General features: G+C 37.9%; 1 protein-coding gene and 1 long non-coding RNA gene across 3 annotated transcripts in view; both read left to right on the forward strand.

The window, feature by feature from the left end:
* The window catches only part of LOC139983340 (alpha-2,8-sialyltransferase 8B-like), a 217,621-nt gene that overhangs the window by 169,440 nt on the left and 28,916 nt on the right, over positions 1–19,265 (forward strand). Inside the window, exon 1 of one of the 2 annotated variants that reach the window (XM_071996864.1) lies at positions 10,203–10,476. The exons of the other annotated variant lie outside the window; for it this stretch is intronic. The gene's annotated coding sequence lies outside the window, so the exon portion shown is untranslated. Of the gene's footprint in view, positions 1–10,202; positions 10,477–19,265 lie in introns of those variants that run through there. 2 annotated transcript variants of the gene reach the window in all.
* Positions 2,390–5,658, forward strand: LOC139983358 (uncharacterized). Its single transcript, XR_011798626.1, has 2 exons — positions 2,390–3,389; positions 5,317–5,658. It is a non-coding gene; the product is annotated as an uncharacterized lncRNA (long non-coding RNA).

The following is a 19,265-nucleotide window of genomic DNA, read 5'->3' on the forward strand; positions in this document are numbered from 1 at the left end:
TCGAAACGTCAGGCCCATTTACTTTGACATTAGTTACTATTGTATACTTCCGAATACAGCCCCGCCCCATCATTAAGATACATGATAGAACATATTTCGTTCGATCAATCGGGAAACCTTTGCCTCTTTGGATTGAAAACGATGCATTTTTGCACAACTCTGATAGTTGAACTATGAGATATGCGATTAATATATTACTAGATGTGATTGTACAGTTGGTTGATTCTTACTACACGGTTATTTAGCATATACTATCTAGAATTAACTGTCCTGAGCCTGTTTGAGTTACATTTAAGGAAAATAAAATATCAATGACCACTAAGTTCGGCATTCAAATCTTTCTTTCGTAGGTGCAAATGGCGACGTCTCCTCTTAGTCGTTGTTACAGTCTTATGTCCAACATTTCAGCCATTTGTTGATTTGTAAAACCCATCTCTACGTATTCGCGTATCTTCTCGTCCACGTTGAACGACATTCTTTGTAATTATAATATGGATTCTTTTTCTTGTAAACTGTTTGAATTTGCCCACAAGTTAATATCGAAACTAACGTTTCATATGGTAGTAACCGTTGATACTCTCAATCTGTACAGACATGTATATGTAGGAAAACTGAAGAGTGACCATCGTTGACCCCGTGTGCATATTGTTTTGGAAACACGCCTTGGAAACACGCCTTGGTTACAGGGCAGTAGCACCTTCCGTTTAGGGTAGTAGCGCCACTAATTTACAGTAGCATCGCCGCCTGTAGTAGTAGCAGCATCGCCTATTTAGAGTAGTAGCGCCTCCTTTTTACAGTAGCATCGTCACTAAGGAGTAGTAGCACCTCCTGTTTAGAGTAGTAGCACCTCCTAATAGGAGTAGTAGCACCCCCTGTTTAGGGTAGTAGCACCTCCTGTTTAGGGTAGTAGCACCTCCTGTTTAGAGTAGTAGCACCTCCTGTGGTCCTTTTGGCGTTCCATATATACCAAGCTGTTCCTAGTGTTAACTTAAACACACCTTAGTATTAAGCTTAAAGGGAAGGAATCCCAAACCAACATAATGAACTTATATAACGGAGAACCTTCTGATGAATTTATCCCTAAAATATCTAAGATCATTATATCTTGCAGGGTATAGGAGTAAAATTGGTGTCTAAAAGTAGTGGAATGAAGCTACCTATTTACCATTGTGTGATGTACAAGTGCCACTTGTGACGGTTGGCGGAGAGGTTAATATCATTTACTTCTCTTTTTTATGGTCACCAATACCGGAACCAATATTGTAGGGCCTATATATTTATGTGTGTACACTGAAAAAATAAACTAGTCAATATTGCCACGGACTAACGTTAAATTAGTCTGTAACGTTAGTTAATGCACACGGACTAGCAAAAATCTTCGTTTCATCGCTGCTTTTTAGTCAGTTTACACTGACTAAGGAAAATATAATCGCAGCTTGGTCGGTGGCGACGGACTAAGGTATTTTAACCCATGGACTAAGAACGATACGGACACCCGATTTACGCCATAATCGTAGCTTAGTCGGTGTCGACGGACTAATGTATTTTAACCCAATTCGATTCACTTCAATTTGGAAACCGAGAGGCAACGGCAGCTTGCTGGACTTGGCATAGTTTCATACGATCACTCTAAGCAACTTTCAACCGTAAATCACCCAAGAAGGTCTTTAGAAGAATGGCGGTATTAACTGCCATCATCGGCCTACCTGTTATTCCTTTAACTTGAAGGTAAAATTAAAGTTAATTGTTAGGCCACTGGCACTAGTACTGTATTATGGTTAGTGTAACGCTACCGTTGTCACGCTGGCGTTTCGCAATACACAAGTGCAATGACAGTGAGTAGCCTATAGGCTTCTACTGGGTACTGCAGTGCATTCTCAACACTAAAGTGTGCATTCTAAACACCAATTAACAATGTGTTATGTGTGTATTGGGCTAGATTGAAAAGTGGCACATAATCTTCTAATTTATTCCCAAACAAATGCTGGAACTATAAGTCTCAATAGTTTATTTGAAGTCTACACTCATTTGGTAAAGATTTCCTGTAATTTCCCATGTGAATCTAAATGGGGTAGGCTTTGTGATATTGAATAAGCAAGGCTAGACCTTCAAACGTACAGTCACAGTAGGCTGAACAAATTATGTTGGCTAGTCAACGGTATTATATGTTGCGAGCAGTCAGGATGCACGCTTCAGTTCTATTTAACCTTTTCATTTATCATTTTTTAGTATTTAATTTCCGGTCACGCCCAGGAAACAATTGCGACATTCCTTCACGGTCGACTTGTTTACTGTAAGAAGTATTAACCGTTTTTTTCTCAGGAAAGCTTGATAGTCTGAAGTTATTGTAACAACATGTGCTTTTAGTATACTGCCAAAAGAGTAAGTTGTTGTATTTGTATTGATATTTTATGTAGAAGTAACGGAAAAATTAGTATGTTTAGTTTGGTCTAATTGCACGTTTTTTTCTGTCCAATGTAGTGCAGGGTTCACTTGCGCGAATTCAAATTATTCTGTTTATGTATATGCATCGATTCGTAGATTATGATGGTTTTTAGACATTTATTTGTAATTCAAGCATATCTGTTTAGTAGCAAAGTTTAAAGGTTAAGATTAATTAGTTTTTTCTTTTTGATCCTAGATTGAATGAAACTCATTGACGTAAATAATAGATCAGATGATACAGTTTAACGCAGTTGCTAAAACTCTGGGTATTGTCTAGTCTTCGCCGGTCCAGTATATACTTTAGTACTACTAGTAAGACTAAATCAAACGACCGAAAGACAAACTTAGTGTAACAAAGTACTGATTCTCCTCTAGCCTAGGTCTAAACAGGCTTGTTATGTGAGCAAGCAAAATAACAACTAAAAACGATTAGGCCTATAAATAAGTTGGCTCAGTGCATTTCTGTTTCTAAAATTTTATATTTTTAAAGATCATAAAAACAAACAAAGATTTAGCCCATGTTTTATTATCTCTGTATTCTTGGCATTTGATTCTGGTTGCAATGGTGATGACACTCTCGTTCAAATGTTCAGCTTTATACAGTCTGCTTCAAACTTTGGGATTGTTTTTTGAGACTATAGTGGAAGCAAATCTCACATAACTTTGTGGTGACAACTTTATTTAATTTTTTTTTCAAATGATGAATACTTTGCTGTTTCTTTTTTCCAGCAGGAATTGAAAAGCCAAATATCTAAGTCAAGGGTGAGGTTTCCTGTGATGTACGACACCAGTGTGGAGGCAACAACAGAAGAGGAGAACTGTGTTATATATGGCTTAAAGACATGTTTTAAGATGATATATTGGTACCCTTCACAGAACAAAAGAGTTTATCCAAGAGTCCAAAAAGCAAAGGAACAAGTACCATAGAGAAAAAAGATGGAAGAGTGAGTTTAACTATTGTACCAAACTGTTTAATGATATTAAAGATACTTTTCATAACCTGTTTTTAAAAAAAAAAAAAACAGTCTAGTATATCATTTACGTGCAAGCTTCATAAGTTTGGTCAAATTTTCACTGATCTGTAGAGCGGGAGTCCAGAGGGTTTGGTTAGCTGGGAAGGTAACCAATTGCCTGGTACATCACAATGTTCACAATGCATTCCTGTATATGAAACCTGACGACTGGCAAACCGACTGTGGTGGGTGTGGCTGGGAGAGCAATTTTAAAGTCACCTAATAGCTAACCTAGAGCAGCTTTCATGGTAACCACATCAAAGTAAGAACAATATGTCAGGTATGGCCCCAAGAGCAACAAATGGCCATCGCCAGTAATTATTGGTGGTGGGGTACCCCTGCCAGTGATCAACAATTGACCCCTCACGGCTGACCTAGGTCAGCTCATGAGGTAACCACTTGAAACCTACTGGAAAATGTTGGTTAGGACTTCAGATACAACTGATGGGCATTGCCAGTAATTTTTATTGGTGGGGTCCCCCTGCCAGTAGACCCCCAATATGCCCATCCCCTCATTGACCTGGGTGAGCTCATGATTTGACCAGTTGAAACCTACAGGAAAATGATAGGTATCACTTCATATGTAAGGATGGGCATTTCCAGTATTTTATATTGGTGGGCCACCACTGCCAGAGTCCGCCCATCCCTTATATATAGAATCCTGTCAATCATTTTCCAGTAGTTTTCAACTGGTTAAATCATGAGCTCACCCAGGTCAGTGAGGGGGGGGGGGGCATTTTAGGGGTCTACTGGCAGGGGTACCCCACTAATATAAGTTACTGGAAATGCCCATCCCTTACATATAGAGTCCTGCGAATCATTTTACAGTAGTTTTCAACTGGTTACCTCATGAGCTAATCTAGGTCAATGGGGGATGGGCATTTTGGGGGTCTACTGGCAGGGGTACCCCACCAGTGTAAATGACTGGAAATGTCCATCCCTTACATATGAAGTGATACCTATCATTTTCCAGTAATTTTTCAACTGTTTATCTCATGAGCTGACCTAGGTCAATGAGGGAATGGGCATTTTGGGGGTCTACTGGCAGGGGTACCCCCCCCCCCCAATATAAATTATTGGAAATGCCCATCCCTTACATATGAAGTGATACCATTTTCCAGTAGTTTTCAACTGGTTACATCATGAGCTCATCTAGGTCAATGGGGGATGGGCATTTTGGGGGTCTACTGGCAGGGGTACCCCACCAATAAAAATTACTGGCAATGCCCATCAGTTGTATCTGAAGTCCTAACCAACATTTTCCAGTAGGTTTCAAGTGGTTACCTCATGAGCTGACCTAGGTCAGCCGTGAGGGGTCAATTGTTGATCACTGGTAGGGGTACCCCACCACCAATAATTACTGGCGATGGCCATTTGTTGCTCTTGGGGCCATACCTGACACATTGTTCTTACTTTGATGTGGTTACCATGAAAGCTGATCTAGGTTAGCTATTAGGTGACTTTAAAATTGCTCTCCCAGCCACACCCACCACAGTCGGTTTGCCAGTCGTCTGGTTTCATATACAGGAATGCACTGTGAACATTGTGATGTACAAGGCAATTGGTTACCTTCCCAGCTAACCAAACCCTCTGGACTCCCGGTCTATTGGGATCATTATTAACATGATTAACATAATTATTAAGCTTTGAAAAATAACTTGGTGTTATGCTGTGCAAAGCTAATAATTATTTGATAAAGCTGCTATTCTTGGCTTATAATTTGAGGGACCTAGATTTAAATGTATACCTCCCAATATGTTATAAAATTTTAATGTAAATGTATGTTTATGGTAATGTGAGTTATCATGTGCTATATCTGTATCTGTGCTTACACGTATATCATATTTTCTGTTCACAGGTCAATAATGGTGCAGATTTTGGCTTCCTGAAGACAAGTGGGAGGCCATTTGTAGTTAAGAGAAACACTCTTTGTTCGTGAAGACTTAACTGGTGTCGATTTGGGGTACCACTTTAAAACGAAAGTCATGAGGAACCCTTGCCCAAGATTCAACTTTGCATTATTGTGCAGTGCTATACTTTTGCGATTCATGTTTGATCCATTAACTTGTCTTAACTTTGTTGGAATAAAATCATATTTTCAGATTTTTGTTTACAGTGATGTCTTCTCTATCTGTCGAAAGTCAGCCTTTGTAGACATCAGAAGTTTTATCAGAAATAAATACTGCCAACGTACACATTATTTGTGTTTCTTCTGCTCTCTTTTCTTCAGTGATGCTAGTCAGTGAAACTAGTCGGGTTTAATTCTTTCAGTGATTCTAGTCAGTGCAACTAGTCAGTCGATACCGACTAAGAAAGGTTAGTCGGGAGAGGCACCATCCTGACTAATGTAAAACCTGCTATAAACTAGTCGGTGGCTCATATAAATTAGTCGGTAAAGACCGACTAATGTCACCAACCAATGTAACTGACTAATATACATTTACCGACTAAGAAATTGTTGATCGACTAAGCTGACGGACTAAGATGACCGACTAAGAAATCCATCTGACTAAGGAATAAATTAGTCGGTATAGCAACTGACTAAGGCTATGTTAGTCGGGAGAGGCACCAGATGGACTAACGTTATGTTAGTCGGTGAACCAATTTAAGTTTTCAGTGTATATGTGTGTATGTGACACTTTCTTGTAAACACGTCACCTCAATAATTGAAACTTGGATTAAACTCATACTTTACATGTGGGTAACTCATATTAGGTAGAATATCCTTATTGTTTTTGGTGGAGGTCAAAGGTCATGTGAGGTTACCAGAGGTCACACTATGAAAACCATGTAAACTGCTTGTAATTAAGCACGATATTTAGGAAGAGCAACTTGTATGGATTTCATTGGCAGGTATAAATGGCCCATAATGTGTTAAAGATCCATTTTATTTTGAAACCATGTCAAAGGCCAGCAGAGGTGAAAGTCTGAAAATCTTGTTAAAGAAATATCTCGAAAAGTGACATTTTGTTGATGCATAAAGTTAGCATGTAGATTGCCCACGCATGGGGAAAACAAAATCGTTGTGGAATTTCATACGTGTCAAATTTAATTTGAAGTCAAGAGAGGCAGTTTTCTGAATCACATTATACGGTACCTAAGATAGACCATATACTCTCATGACATACACATTAAGATTATTGATGCACAAGCCTATCATATCATCGTCCGAAGTAGGCATTCGCACAGAACAGTGTTGCGACGAAACTGTAAGGTTGATAACGCATCTATTTTTACGAATTTAACTTGTTACGGTTATATGCATGGAAGTCGCTTTGGACCATCAGCCCCGCAGCAAGGACAATAGTTAAGTCAAGTAAATCTGATTACATGATGTGAGTCCGAGATATGCATCAATCCAACTCATATTTAAACCTGTTTTCATCTTCATTCAACCACTGTAGTCTTGATCTATGAATGTGGCAGTGAAGTGTCTATTTTATGAAACGGCTTAGTACAATTAATACCAAGTTGTGCCATGTTCAGGCATATAAAGATGACTTTGTCTTACCCAAAATATATATATATGGCTTACATCTGGCAATATCTGCATGGCTGAATATAGATTTTATATGACCAGATATAAATGCCACATTAAAAAGACTTGATATATATACAAACCAATGTATACATGTTTAACTTGATATGGCCAGATATAACTTGATGAAAGTGTTATCCAGATATACAAATAAGTTTCATATGGCCATATACTCTCAGAGTAGCTTAATGTAAACACATTACAGATATACATATTAAGTTTCATTTGACCATATAAAGCCAGATAAATCCATATCTGGCTTTATGTCTGGCAACATCTGGTTGAATAAAGAGTTTACATAGCCAGGTGTAAATGTCAGATCCAAAGACTTGATATGGCCATATAAAGCCAGATATAGCTTGATACAAATCTATCCCAGATATACATATAAATTTAATATTGCCAGATAAAGCCAGATATAGCTTGATACAAATCTATCCCAGATATACATATAAATTTAATATGGCCAGATAAAGCCAGATATAGCTGGATACAAATCTATCCCAGATATACATATAAATTTAATATGGCCATATAAAGCCAGATATAGCTTGATACAAATCTATCCCAGATATACATATAAATTTAATATGGCCAGATAAAGCCAGATATAGCTGGATACAAATCTATCCCAGATATACATATCAATTTAATATGGCCATATAAAGCCAGATATAGCTTGATACAAATCTATCCCAGATATACATATAAATTTAATATGGCCATATAAAGCCAGATATAGCTTGATACAAATCTATCCCAGATATACATATAAATTAATATGGCCAGATAAAGCCAGATATAGCTTGATACAAATCTATCCCAGATATACATATAAATTTAATATGGCCAGATAAAGCCAGATATAACTTGATACAAATCTATCCCAGATATACATATAAATTTAATATGGCCATATAAAGCCAGATATAGCTTGATACAAATCTATCCCAGATATACATATAAATTTAATATGGCCAGATAAAGCCAGATATAGCTTGATACAAATCTATCCCAGATATACATATAAATTTAATATGGCCATATAAAGCCAGATATAGCTTGATACAAATCTATCCCAGATATACATAGAAATTTAATATGGCTAGATAAAGCCAGATATAACTTGATGAAATATCATCCAGACATATAAATCGAGTTTTCTAAAATTGCTGTAAAACCGGTCAAATATAAATATTTGAGTCATGTTCTGTACGTTTTTTTAAGTGAATGTAACTAGATAATATTCAAATGCCATATGTGTGGCTAGGAATGTATACAGATACCATAAGCTACATAAAAAGCGTAATATTTTATGTATTGTGGTTGCATGGGGAATTCCATATCAAGTTTCAAAGTTCAAAGTTTCATATGGTATTTGAGGTGGAAAATGTTAAGGTACTCCATATAAAAGCCATGTAAAGGTTTAAATAAGTTTTATAAGGGTTCTACATCATATAGCATTGATGAAACTTTATATGGGCTAAACAACTTAACAGTATATCCGTTAAAAGCTATAAATAGTTTTATATGGATTTTATATCTGGCACATATATGGATTATATCACGTTTGACATGGAAGATGAAAAGGGGGACCATATAAAGTTTGATAGCTTCTACTTTTTGTGACATTTATAAAACCTTATATTGGCAATAACAAACTTTATATTATATCTGGCTAAAACTGTAATGTTTTTTTAATTCACGAAGTTTGAATCTGGCCCATATAAGGCTCTGATATGGAATTCATATCTGCCCCATCTGTCTATGTCATATCAAGTTCGGTTTGGAAGATAAAAAGGGCATGATACAAAAGTCATGTAAAGTTGTATATAATTTATGCAAACTTCTACTTCATATGGCCTTTATGTTGGGAATAACAAACTTTATATTATATATGGCCAAAACTTTAAATGTTTATATATGGACTTTGTATCTGGTCAATGTATTGCCCAGATATTTAATTTATATCTGGCTGCATCTATCGATTTGGGGTAAGGGTTATGCAGAATATAAGTCTCAATATATTATTGCCAAAGAAAAACAAAACAAGTGAAACGATATTAATGTTTCTGTATATTTTGTCCAATAGGCTATCCCAAGTTATTCAGCTTTAAACATTTATGCTTTAAGCACGGCACGTATAATCACCTGCACTTTGCGTTTCTTTCACATCACACCTATCTTAAGTGATCTTCACTGGCTGCCGGTTCACCGTCGTGTCGATTTCAAACTATTAGTACATACTTATAAATCCATTCATTTTCAAGCACCCCAATACCTAACTGCTATGCTAACTGTGTACAAGCCTGACAGAACATTGAAGTGGGCCAATTCCCTTACACTAGTGGTCTTCACAGTAAGCACTGCTACATACGGCGACAGACACTTTAAATTTGCTGCTGGCAAGCTATAGAGTGAACTGCCAAATAATATCCGCGATGTCAAAACATTAGCCACTTTTAAGAAATAAATCACTTTTTCTTTTTAGGAATTTCACTGTAAATCTATTTTTTTTAATGATTCCTTATTATATATATTTCTATATTAACCATTTTATTCTTCATATTCCTATTTTATGGGTTTTGTCATTTTGTTGTCATTGTAAAGCGCTCTTGAACATGCTTAAGCATGAAAGAGCGCTATATAAATCTGGTAAATAAATAATAATGAAAATAGTTTACCATTGGGATACATAGATGGGCGGCAACACATGTATGAAGATCGGGCAATACCTATAGGATTAATTTACTTTATTAAAACTATAATTTGTCATCGAATATTCATTAGGAAACCAGAAACCTTGGTATTGACAACTGGTATCCGAATCGTCTATAATATTGAACCTGTCTGTACTAGTGGACTTTTAAACTAATCATCCACGTCTTTAAGAAAAAAAGAGAAAATTTTCATTCACATTTTTGGACTGTGGCCCTATTCAGCAGGAAGAGTTTGTATGATTTTAGTGTGTCAAACCTAACGACCCTATACCAACATTTCCGAAAACAGGAAGATTGCGTGTGGCTTGCATTCATTGTCTCAACGTAGAATTTCTTTTTGCCAAGTTATAGTATTTTACTAGGCAATTACTATTAATACAACACAAATAGTGGAATACTCCTCAAGAGTAAATGCGGCAAGGAGATTGACTCGCATGTTTACGTCATGAGGGCCAATATGGCGGTAACAGTAGGCTTCAGTGATGACGTAGGCAACAAGACTTCGCTAATGATGATCAACGTTGAGATGACAACTAACATATTCAACGATACCATTTTTCCTGATAACGGTACGGTCTATGACGCTTTAATGGATAATCTTCGATCGTTAAATGATAGAATTTTTGGGTTTGCAAAATGATTGCCACATGGGAGTCCATTTTCGAAACAACTTCATGATATAGCCGGATACGTTCAGAAGAAGAACTTAAAATACCAGATTTGCGTGCATATATAAGAGTGCTGGCAGTTTGGCCGTAAAGTAAGTATGCTTATTCTTTAGCGTTGTTTGTCTGTATGTGGCTATGTGTTGTTAAGTGTTGTATATGCAAAGTCATTCATATTAGCAGACCTGTGCATTACTTACACACTGCAAATGTATATGCAGGAAGCAACTTCAGATAGAGTCAGGAAAGATCACATATATCCTACATCGGGTGTTTATGTTAAATGTTAGGTTTCACAACAGGACGAAGGGAACCTGTGACGTCAAAATTCATCTTCCTTATTTAGGAGCGAGGAATAGGCCAGAGGAGGGAGCTTGCTATCAAAAACATATTTTTTTTCTCAATCTGTAAATCGGATCAAAATAAACTTTTGATACATCGGGCTAATTTGGTCGATATAGTTACAGAGAGCACTCTGAAATAATCTTATTTAAGTATAACACTCGTTCATATACCCAGGACGTGGCAGTTACAGCTTAAGTTAAGCACTCTGTGGATACAACTGCCAAACAATTAAACACATGATTTGGCTAATCATTGCAATGTTCAAGACCGTCCATACATTCCGGCACTGATCTTCCACGAATTTCAAACCTGAAAAGTTAAACTTTATAATTCAATTTACCAATGTTAATCGGACTACTACAACGATGCCAACCGTAAGCTTTGGACCATCGTCCTGCACCTTAAATCAAACCCTTGCGATAATGTCGACGATGGTGGTGAACAAATTCAATCTTTTCGGTATGTCTAATCTCAATATTAATTTTTTTTATTAATTAATCAAATGATCTCTGACTATAAGCTACTTTTCATGTCTCAATGGGAACGTATAACAGCTTCGTAATTACTGTGCCACCTGTAACACACGTTACCGTGCTACGAACACAGCGCAGTAGTATGCACGGTTGTGGAACATGAACAGTAGTTACTGTACTAGCTATGAGTATCGGGTGGTCTATGGCATTATGAAATTAGTAGCATCCTCAGTTGCTATTGGTACATCAGAGCGCGCAGTTCATATACAGGTTGTTTAAAGCCATTGGTTTGAAAAGCTTGGAAAGCTGCCTTATAAGATTAAAATGTATAACTTTTTAACAACTAGCAAAGGCGTCATTCTTTTAAGAGTGCCAGAAGTGGTTAAAAAGTTATACGAAATCGGAAAAGGATGTTTCAGCAAACACCCTACTGGGACGACCAAGTCTACATCAACCTGCTCATGCATTTGAGCTATTATTGAATGGCTTCTTTTCATTCAGTGACGTAACCTCGTCTCAGACTTGACTTCTAGGAAGCTCTTGCGGAGAAGAATTCTTACTGCTGTAATACGTTTTGAAAACTGTTTTACCACTGAGTGGCCGAGAATAATATTCAGTTATGTTTTCACAAATTTGCTTGCATAGTTTTCCTTCACAATTGAACAAGTTATATGCACGAGATCATTTAGGAGTCTTTGTTCATTCATGTTTTATCTGTAAGTTTTGATACGGAGAGTATTAATATTTTTGGAAAGAAACCTGTCGTAGATAATTGTCATTGGAATCAGATTGTCCCACGCGTAAACACCCTAGTTATTCAATAATTTGATTGATCAAGAATGCAGACTTGTGTTATGCCTCTTTATTGGTGACAAATGGTCTTATATTTTGACCATTTTTGTAGCCAAGAGAGACATGTGTCTTTTTTGTACATGCAACAATAGCTATAGCTATAGATAGGGGGTTTGAACTTTGTACTTGTAATACAGACGTAAAATGTTCATTCATCTGATCATTTCCTACAGGGTCATAAATGGAAATGAATAGTTCCCTTTGCGATACTAGAATATAAACACAGGAAATATTAAGTCTGCGAATGACCTTAGGACCACTTGCTATGATATACCAGCCTGAGTTAACACCAATGGACGAACTAATATGTAGTCAATGGTCTACAGTTGCCTCGATAGACCCATGTTTTCGTACCACATGTATTTCCATTAATGTACTCTGACAACCAAGCCAAAAAGAAAAAGAAACAAAAGTAAACCAGATCTTGATAACACATCGAAAAAGATTTCCTGTTTTTGTTCATTCCTACATGAGATCACTCGAACGGATTGACATTGCACTTTATAAGGAGTTTTGCCACCCTTATGCTTTAGAAAGAACGTGAGACTAACGACTTCTCCAGAATTTGGCCTTATTTGCATCTAGGCAAGAAGAAGACAGATGTGATGAGATGCTTGTGAATGAAATACATGAAACCTAAATAAAGTCATCACCTGGTAACTTCTCTCTCTGAAAGTGATAATTTTGAATCTGCCCGTTGTTAATTACCTACTTTCATTGTACATAGGACTCCAAGAGAGATGAAGTTTGGAATGAAACATCACGAAGTAGGAATTCACGCTCTGGGAATCGTGCACTAGCTATTTATGGAGAGCAAAATCTATTAATTTCACATTTCACACCTCATCTTCCCGCTTCTTAAAAAGGCCTTGTCTTATGGACTTTGCAGTATTAAAGAGATTGTGTCAACCAAATCGATCGAAAGATAACAAATCAGTTGAACTATAGGTCGTAATGTATTTGTCCAAAGGATCGCGTGTTACTTTTAGATTTGATAGAAAATGTATGATTGTTTATAATCAGTTATTATCCATTCGCAGGCAATGATAGCTTTTTGTTAACATGCTTTCAAGATAAGCTAGGAGCACTGGACTGAACAAACAATATACTCTGGTGAACTGTTGTTTTACATCTAGCATTGGTATAGTCTATACCTCTACAAATATCATGTGACATCCCAATGGTCTACAGAGCTATGACTATGTCATTCTCATCAAAGCGGACGGAAATGCAATTCCCTAAGTATCGCCTTCCCTGAAATAGTCACAACATCTTCAACAACGCTTATTTGAGAACGAAAATGAAGAATAAGTTAACCAAACTTGTCATTTCTTCTCTCAATTAACTTAAAATAAAATAAAACTAATAGTAAACTGCTTATCCACTAGAGAGCCTGTGTAATAGAATGTGTAAAAGTAAGTTGGCCTGACGTTTCGATCCTAGCAGGATCTTCTTCAGAGGCTAAATGACAAGTAACAGTATAACAGAATGGACAAAAACACGCACAGAATACAGACAGGTTAATGAGCACGGTGAACACAATGGGATAGATGAAAGGGGATTATAAGTAGACAAGGGATGGAGAGAAGAAAGCAACAGGGGAAGAGGAGAGGTAGGAGATAAACAGTGGAGGGACAAAGAGAGGATTAAAGGAACAGGGTGGGGAATAAACTGGAAAGTGACAAAGACAGAAAGGAGTGGAGAAAAAAGGAGGGGAAGAGAGCTGTGAGAAGATGAGTGAGGGGGGGGGGGGTGGGGGAGGGAACAGGGGGAGAAGGAGGGCGACAGAAGAAAAGTTAATCATGTCCTTCCTGAATGTTCAGCCCATGAGGTTGAATGGTGCGAAGGCGTTGCATCCACAGCCTCTCTCTGCTGATTCGTACTAGGTCAGGACGGCTACCTAAGGATTCAATCCCCTGTAGGGACATGTCGTTAATGGTATGGTTGGGAAGGTTAAAATGTTCTCCAACTGGGGTCTCAGTCTTCATGGTGTTGACTGTGGATCTGTGACCATAAAATCGCTTCTTGAGGGTGGTTTTGGTTTCGCCAACATACTGGATGTCGCAAACTCTACAAGAGATCAGATAGATGACATTGGTGATAGTGCAAGTGATGTGACCCTTAGTCTTGTGTGTGAGTTGCATGCTGTGGCTGGTGATGGTATTGGATTCAACAATGTGGTGGCTGCAGACGATGCATCTCGAAGTACTATCACATTTGAAAGTAACATGCTGAATGGGTGTAGGGTTAGACGTTAGAGGTGGAACAGCAGCACGCACAAGAAGGTCTCGTAGGTTGCGTGGTTGTCTGTAGGCGAAGATGGGTTTTCAGGGACGGCTCGTTGGAGTCTATCTGAAGTGAGGAGAATGTTGTGGTTGTTAGAGGTGATTTTCTGAAGAGGAGGAAGATTTGGGTGGAAAGTAACAACCAGGGGCAGCTTGTGGTCGCAATCTCGTCCCTTTTTGTCCTTCACTGCCAAAGTAGATGATCTCGAAAGGGAGCGGACTCTCTGAATGGCCTCACGCACTCTTCTGGCACTATGTCCCCTGGCAGTAAGGTGTTTTTCCAAAGCATCTGTATGGCGAATGAAAGAGGAATTGTTAGAGCAAATGCGACAAAGACGCAATGCTTGACTGTATACAATTCCAGACTTGCAGTGACGAGGATGGCAGCTTGAAGAATGGAGATACTGGTGTGTGTCTGTGGGCTTGGTGTATATGTCTGTAGAGAGAGAACCGTGTTCCTTGCGAACAGTCACATCGAGAAAGTTAAGAACCGTGTTCCTTGCGAACAGTCACATCGAGAAAGTTAACCTGTTGGTGAGAGTAATCAGAGGTGAATTTGATGGTGCTGTGGAAAGAATAGATGTAATTGATGAAGGTGAGCAGGCTATCCTCATCACTAGTCCAAACGAAGAAGATGTCACCAATGTAGCGCCACTAGATAATGGGACGGCAGGGAGCTGTACTGAGCATGCGTTCTTCAAGGCTAGACATAAACAGGCATGCATAGGAAGGAGCCATCCTGGTTCCCAGGCAGTCCCGTGTCTTTGAAGGTAATGCTTGTCCATGAACGTGAAGTTGTGTTTGGTGAAAACCTGTTGCATGAGAACTTTGATGTCAGAGATGGGTGGACAAGGGTGGACCTTCTTAGACAGGGCTGTACCCGTGGCTGCGATACCTTCAGCGTGAGGGATGTTGGTGTAAAGAGAGGTGACGTCGAAAGTACCGATGGTGGCTGTACTGGGGATTTGGTTCTTGGTATCTTCAAGTTTCCTGAGGAAATCTGGACTGTCATGGATATAAGAATTAATCTGAGGAACAAGAGGCTTGATGAAGTGGTCCACAAACAAGGATATCTACTCGGTGGGGGCCCATTGCCTGAGATGATAGGCCTACCAGGGTTACCAGGCTTGTGAATTTTGGGCAGGAGATAAAACCTGGCTGCCTTACAGTCTGTGGGAGAAAGGAAAGAAACAGCCTTCTTAGAGATCTGGTTCTGCTGGTACATATCAGTGATGGTCTGTTTTATCTGCTGGGAGAAAATAACTGTGGGATCAAAATCAAGAAGAGTGTAAATATCACTGTTGGAGAGATGACGCATGACTTCCTTGATGTAATCCTGTCGATCCTGGATGACAACTGCAGAACCTTTGTCGGCTGGCTTAATGATAATGTCACTGCGAGACATCAGTGAGGAGAGTGCTGTACGCTCATCTCTAGGAAGGTTGTCGTGTGTTCTGCGGAGAGGAAAGTTTGACTGGTTAGTCTCAGAGCTGACGACCTGTGTGTAGGCTTCTAAAACAGGGAACTCTGTTCTTAGGAGGCATCCAAGAACTTTTCTTGCAGAAGGGTTCCCGTTCAGTTGGAGGATCATCTAGAAAAACTCACGAGAGCGAATTCTGCGAAAGAAATGAGTAAGATCTTGGCTCAGTTCCGCTTGGTCAAATGATGGAGGAGTAGGACAGAAGTTGAGTCCTTTGGAGAGAAGCCTAAGGTCTGCACTGGTAAGAGTAGAAGAAGATAAGTTAACAAATGCCGTTGAGGATGGTGGTTCAGACTCAGGTGGAGTCTAGGGCCCTCTAAAACGGTTGCAAGCGGTACGTTTGCGTCTTTTCTGAAGGTCAGTCATTTTCTTCTTTCTTCTTTCTGTGAGTTCAATGTTCTGCTGAGACAAACACAAGTTAATTTTGTTAGTGTGGAAAGAATAGCGCTGGGATTTCTGCATCAATTTTCTGAGCTTCTGAAACAAAAGAAATTGGTGAGACATGGTGAAAGCAGCGGGATGAGTAGATGACAAAAATGAATAAAACACTGAAACACAAGAATACAATACAAGTACAAATACAAATACAAATCAATTAACTTACCAGACTTGTTTTGAAAATAATTCCTCGTTCACCATAAATTTATTCTTCAAATTTAGCGTAGGCATAGGAACTGGGGGAGGGGTCCAAGGAGCTGGGTAGGTATACGCTTTGAAACTAGGTATGGGTAGGATTTTAATTAGAGATACACTCTATAGGGTGTTGATTTAAATAAGCAAACAGAACGCCCAATCATATATAAACTACTTTTTCGTTCACATGTGAGTAATGCTTTTTGGGGTTTGTGATGGAACAATTCATGTTTGGTGTGTCCGAAAACTCCTGAAATTAAAAGCTTAATCGGGAAGATCGGAAACATGTGGTAGGAATAATCGCTCTACATATTTTGTCCCTATCGTGATTAACAGAATTTAAAAATGTGATTTTGTGTCCAATATCGAAGTTTTTGGCCAAAAGTCTGTAACCACGTGCAGTTATTAATGACAATCGTATCACAGGATGTGCGAACAGCGGGTTTGTATGTAAACTTTGAAGATTATTATGATTATGTTTTAAGAGGTTTAAAGGTTGTGGCATTTGATGCAATGAGACTTCGCAATTTGGTGGTTTGGGGGATCGATACACGGCCGGATCATAGTAAGGTGGATTTTTTTTATTATCCAAGAGCAATCTACGGTTTTCCCATCTGAAAAGACTTTCTTATTTGGTAAGATTCAAAATTTTAGTTAAAATATGAGTTGGAAGCCACCTAACTTGAAAGTTGAAATCCGTAACCCTTTGTGGGCTTCTCCCACATTAGTGGTCGCTTCAGTGTAGTAAAAATCACTGCTTCATTGTCTTCCTTCAAAAATGTCACTTGTTCTGCTGTAATAACAAGATATTGTAAACGTTGACCAGTGTCTCCCGAAGTCCAGCTGCTTGAACTAATAAAAATCTTTTACACATATCAAGACAAAAATCGGAGAAGAGGTTGATGACTGGTTGATCCCTTATTTATTGATGTAATCAGTCGATCTTTGATTCACTGGCATATGAATTTACCACAGATTACGGCATTGACAGACTTTACAGAGACTTTGATAAACAGTTATAGAAATGGTACAGGAGTTGTCTGTACACTTAAGCGGTAACACAGTTACGCACTTAGGAAGTTACGCAATTACGCAGTTACGCAGTAACGCACTTATGCACTTACGCAGTTAGGTAGTTACCCAGCAAACACAAAACGTTATCATAACCTTTTTTAAAGAGCCTCTAAAATATGTTTTTATAACGTTAAATTTGGTGTTATAAAAACGTCGGCATAACGTTTTATGAGATATTAATATTTATTACTGTTACATTTATGTTTCAACGAAAATTTTTTTTGAAATAATAGCCTGAAAACGTTTTCGTGACATATTCATTATACCACAAATAACGTTATCAAAACAAAAGACGAAACGTTTTAATAACGTTTTAAAAACGTTTTTGTGTTTGCTGGGTACGCAGTTACGCAACTACGCACTTACGCAGTTACACTCTTACGCAGTTACGCTGTTACGCAGTTACGCAGTTACGCTGTTACGCAGTTACGCACTTTCGCACTTACGCAGTTACGCTAGCTCGTGGAGGCATACAAGATTTTGTTGGAACTCCCTCGACGACTGGCTTAGAGACTTAACCAGTTTAGATTACTAAATAAAACATCTCTTTTCGAATCACAACCGAACCAGTACGTGGGTAAATGTATGTACAGATGACGGATAATACTAGCGTTTGTTGACACTACTCTTTCTCACTAATTGCTTTGATTAAGAAAACATAAAATATATATACAAGACAAACGCCCACATGAAACACATGGTCTAGCGTTTGTGAGCCTCCTAGTGAAGTCGAAATTACAATTATCGAACCCCTATAGAAAGTGACAACAAATATGATGTCTCTTAAAAATACACCCTCGTTTCTTGTTACTTAAATCAGGAACTCCCTGCTTAAATGCACTTAGCGCAACGATAGTTTTCTTAGAATTTCCCAGGTGTACGAATAATATCCCCCGTCACCCCAAAGATACCCGATTTTATCTTTCCTAAGACAAACAATTAAACCTAGAAGTCATGCCAAGCACATAATCGTGTGATAGAACAACTATACCAGTTAAGTGGTAGCAACTTACAGAAAATAGGCGGTTCTCTCAGTTCTTTCTCTGTCAGGGGCCATTCTCGGAATACCTCGTGAGCGTGGTGAGCTAAAACTAACTAAACAATCTGCGCTACCACTAACAAGGGGAAACATCACAAAATTCGGGTGCTGATTCAACAAAGTTTACAAACAAAACAGGGGTAAGATTTTCATTGGCTGTCCCCACCTGCAACACGTCACAGCTCTACACATTTTTTTGGGAGAGATACAATTACAGACTTCTGGGGGCCATCGACTGGTAGAACTGAGGGAACGCTCAATCCTATGACGAAAATATTATACTAACAAATTACTTAAAGGGATACATTTCCGTTACAATATGTATTCTTTTGTTTTGCTTATTTTGTTTTCCAAGTGGATATTTGTAGGCTTCAAAAGAAAATAAACTATTATGCCTAGCTTATCACGTCAGATAAGCAATTGTTAACGCGATCGATCTGAATTTTATCAAACGGAGTTTGCCTATATATATATATATATATATATATATATATATATATATATATATATATATATATATATATATATATATATATATATATATATATATATATATATATATATATATATATATATATATATATATATATATATATACATATACATATACATATACATATATATATATATATATACATATACATATACATATATATATATATATATATATATATATATATATATATATATATATATATATATA

The sequence above is a fragment of the Apostichopus japonicus genome, chromosome 16 (genome assembly GCF_037975245.1).
Source record: "Apostichopus japonicus isolate 1M-3 chromosome 16, ASM3797524v1, whole genome shotgun sequence".
Classification (NCBI taxonomy): domain Eukaryota; kingdom Metazoa; phylum Echinodermata; class Holothuroidea; order Aspidochirotida; family Stichopodidae; genus Apostichopus; species Apostichopus japonicus.